The following is a 4,684-nucleotide window of genomic DNA, read 5'->3' as shown; positions in this document are numbered from 1 at the left end:
CTGGAGCGTCTGGTCCGTCTGCAGCTTCATGACGCTTAAATAGACCCGGCAGCAGATCCAAAGTTCAGGTGTTGGAGCAGCAGCTCCACCCACAGACTCTGACACGCCTTAAAGTGAAACCACAACCTGCAGCACGCCTGATCCGGCTGGAAACTACGAGCATGTGAACACATCACAACCAGCAGCACAAACCACTGACCCTGTGCTGGCTGACGAAACAGTTGACCAGTCTGAGTCCAGTTTGAGCACCACAAGACTTGGAGTCACTCCTGAGCTCACACACGAGCTCCAGCTTTATAACTCTGCCACACCTTACAAACCCACGGGTCAACACTTCTCCATGCAGGAGACCCAAACCCCTCTGAACCAGGCTGACAAAGGTCCTAACGAGTAGTTCCAGTCCAACCTGCAGGAGACCCAAACCCCTCTGAACCAGGATGACAAAGGTCCTAACGAGTAGTTCCAGTCCAACCTGCAGCTGATCTAAGAACAAACCAGACATTCAAAGCTGTGAGCTCACTCCGGACAATTAGACCTGATGAAGACAAACGTCTTCAGCTACAGAAGTTCAGTTGTTGTGGTTTTTTTAATTCTTTGAGAATCAGAAAAAAGTCCAGTTTCTCTGAGTGTGTGTGGTTCTCCAAGCTGTGGAGTCACGAGTCTGATTTTCACACGCTGCTTCTGCTTTAGCTTTTCTGAATGAATCACGCTGTAATACATCATGACTTCTTCATGATCTGAGGATGGACTGACCCATCGTCAAACCAAATAAGGATCAGATGATGTTTGGGGGATTTTACCTGGGATGTGTTGCATAAATGCTCAGATGAAACCATCTTTTGGGTTTTGATTGTGAACATGATTAACCTTCAGACCAAAGGTGGAAATCCTTTAGAGGTCAACTTAAAACTCGTGAGGAACTATATTTCCCCCCGATTTTCCATCAGTGGTTTAGTCCATTGTAGAGAGGCCACCAAGACACCTGAGACCAGTCTGAAGGGGGTTCAAGCTTCAGCAGGTGAGATGAGTCTGAGCACGTGCAGCTGTTGCTCTGCCGGTCTGAGCTGAAGACACGTTACAGGAAACTGGTTAAATAAATATTAATGTTTGGAAAACTATTTGAGAATGTATGAGTTTTAATTTGAGTTTCAAGGTTCCTTATTGTCAAACACACCCCATGTGGTACATGTGGTGGAACAAAATTATGTCCACAGGGTCCCAGTTACATCCAACAATAAAATGTATAAGAAAAGCGTTAATAAGATCAAAGATATGAACTAAGAACACACTAAACACTAATATCACAAAAACAATACGTTGAACAACAGCAGCACGAACATGAGTCTGTGTGAGCAGATGAGTATGAATGAACACAGCAACATGAAACAGATCAGCAGCATGAGATCAGCAGCACATATCAACAACCAAGTGGCATCATAAAGATTATCCAGGTTAGAGAGTCATGAGTCTAACAGCCTCAGGGTAGAAGCTGTTCCTCAGTCTAGTGGTTCTACACTTAATGCTCCTCAACCTCCTTCCTGAGGGGAGTGGGGCAAAAAGTGTGTGTGCTGGGTGAGTGTGGTCCTTCACGATGCAGGTGGCCCTTTTCCTGCATCTGGAGGTGTAGATGTCTGTGATGGTGGGGAGTCTTCTGTGCAGCCTTCACCACTGGAGTCCACCATGGAGGACCTGAGTGACATGTCCAGAGAGGACATGGACGGAGTTGGAGTGAGGACAGAGGAGGACACTCCCTGACGAGGGAACAGCTGACAGAAAACTTTAAAGAGGTTGAATAATTACACAATCCTTTCTTTTACATCACATAGTTTGATTTATTTGGTGCAACTTTGTAAACATTTTATTTCATTTTTATATTAAAAGGGTTTTTTTTGTTTTTTTTGTAAAGATGGCCATTTTTTATTGACCATGATTGACTGATGGCAATAAAAGCTTAAAACTCCAAAGGGGTGAACAATACAAGTCAAATTCAAAATATCTATATTAGAGTTCTTCATCTCTGAACGAGGAAACCTGCGCCCAGAATCTGCTCCGAATTAATCTGCTGGATTTCTGCGTCCTCTGTAATCAAATGGACTCCACCCTCGCTTCACTTATTATTATAATAATAATATTAATTTAATATGAAGGCACCTGCCATGACTCTAAGACTGTGCAATAAAATACAATATTAACTGCAGGAAAAACAAAACTACAAACAAAAATGTATAATGCATCTTAAATCAGATGGAGAGAGGTGTTCATGTCCAGGGGGGACCGTTCCAGAGGCGGGTGCTGAGACTGAATGCTCCTGAGCGTGTCGTGGTCCGACCAGCAGGAGGATGGTGGAGCAGGAGAGCAGGTGGGGGCTGATGTGGAGAACAGCCCAACAATGAAAACTTCAAATGAAAAACAGTGAGGGCTTTGAAGATGAGCATTATTTTACATGAAACGTGATATTTAATGGAGCCAGTGAAGATGCTGCAGGATTGGTTGCTGCTGGGAGGGGTTCTGGAGATGATACGAGCCGCAGAGTCTTGGACCAGTTGGAGTTTATGGATGGACTGGGAGTTCATGTGAATGGGATGTGACTGAAGAGTGAACGAGCGGCAGCACTGGTGGGTGAGATGGAGGCGAGCGATGTTATGGAGGTGAAACTGCTGAACGAGTGATGCTATGAAAGGATGACGTGCAGACTCGGCCTGGGCGAGGGGACCTGAGGGTCTGTCCATGAGAATGGAAACGTTTCTGGTTTGGTACCAGTAAGTTCTGCTGAGTCACTGTTTAGTTGAGGAAGTTTCTGGTGAACCAGGATCTGATGCAGAGAGACGAGGGTGGGGGGGCAGAGCGGCTGGGTGCACGTTGTGCTCTGTCTGAGGAATGTTGTCGATCTGAAGAGATCACAAAGAACCTGGAGTACCTGAGAGAACTGGTTTACAGAGGAGGAGGAGAAAGTCCTGATGCAGCTCCTACAGGCTCCTTTTCATTCAACCTTTTTTTCTACAGGTAAATCCCACTGAGCCTCGAGGACTCATTTACAGGAGAGACCTGATTTCAACAAAGAAAGATGACAACAATGGACAACAGCAACAACAATAAACAGTTATAAAAAGTCATACTGCAGTTTTGTTTTGTTTTTTTTACAAATAGGATGGCTAAAAGAAAAAGGTAACAAACAAAAAACAGCTAGATTCTAAGGTGAATGTAGAAAACTAAAAACAGGAACATGTCTGCATTGGTCCCTGCCAGGAGTCCAACAGATTCTTAAAGACACTTAGAGAGGTCAAAGGTCGAGAGCTTCAGATCTTTTTCCAAGATATTCCAGGAAACAGGAGCGGAGTAGGAGAAGGTCCTTTTGTCTAGTTCAGTCCTCACTGAGGGAACACTGCAGGTAATGATGTCCTGAGAGCGCACGCTGTAGCTGCACTCACACAGAGACATGTAGGAGGAGATGTATGAAGGCAGCAGACCAGGAAGTGATTTAAAGATGAAAATGTACCAGTGAGAGAGTCTGTGTGAAGTTAATGATGTCCAGTTAACCAGTGGATACTGGGTGCAGTGGTGGGTACGGTAGTTACAGCCAGTTATGAATCTTAGTGCACCATGATAGACAGCATCCAACATCTGCAGCATCCAACATCTGCAGGGTTCTTGTAGGAGCGTTCATGTAAATAATGTCACCATAATCAATGGAGGGAAGGAAAGTCACAGATACAAGGTGTTTCCTAACATTCAGGGTTAGACAGGATCTGTTTCTGAAAAAGAAACCCAGTTTAACTTTCAGTTTCTTTATCAAGTTTTCCACATGGAGCTTAAAAGAGAGATGTGAGTCGACCAAGATACACAAATATTTATAGGAATCAACAAACTCAATGGGGACACCATTTGAGGATAAAATCAGAGGAAGAACTGCTGGGACTGACTTTCTGTTAGATAAAAGCATCCCTTTGGTTTTACCGGCATTTAGGACAAGTTTGAGGCGAAACAAATCAGTCTGGATGTTGTTGAATGCAGATTTCAAAAGCTGGAAAGCCTTAGCAACAGTTTTAGCTCGACAATAAACAACTGTGTCGTCAGCATAGAAATGTATGGATGCATTAGGGATGTTTTTACCTACATTATGTATGTAGATTGTAAAGAGGGTGGGTCCTAAGACTGAGCCTTGTGGTACACCATTGTTGACTGTTAAATAACTGGAGGAAGTACCATTATGTTGAACACATTGCCTCCGGTCTGAAAGATAGTTAGAGAACCAACCAATGGTGTGTTCTGAGAAACCAATTTCTGAGAGTTTATGACACAAGATGTTCTGATCCACAGAGTCAGAATCTTTAGACAGGTCTAAGAAAAGTGCAGCACAATAATCCTTAGCATCCAGTGCTTCAACAAAGTCATTAAGAACCTTCAGTGAAGCAGTGGTTGTGCTGTGTTGTTTCCTGAAACCAGATTGATGTGGAGGTAAGATGTTAAATGAGTCCAGGTAATTTTTGATTTGAGAGTTTATCAGTTTTTCTAGAACCTTGGCTAAAATGCAGAGTTTAGAGATTGGTCGATAGTTGTTCAGTGAGGTAGGGTCTCCTCCCTTCAGCAAAGGAAGAACAAAGGCTGTTTTCCAAGTGTCTGGGATGGAGTTTTGTCTTATGGAGAGATTGAAGATGTGGGTCACAGGGACTGTGATGATATGAGC

This window comes from Nematolebias whitei, chromosome 19 (genome assembly GCF_014905685.2).
Source record: "Nematolebias whitei isolate Nwh7 chromosome 19, NemWhi1, whole genome shotgun sequence".
Classification (NCBI taxonomy): Eukaryota; Metazoa; Chordata; class Actinopteri; order Cyprinodontiformes; family Rivulidae; genus Nematolebias; species Nematolebias whitei.
Note: the sequence above shows the minus strand (reverse complement) of the source record.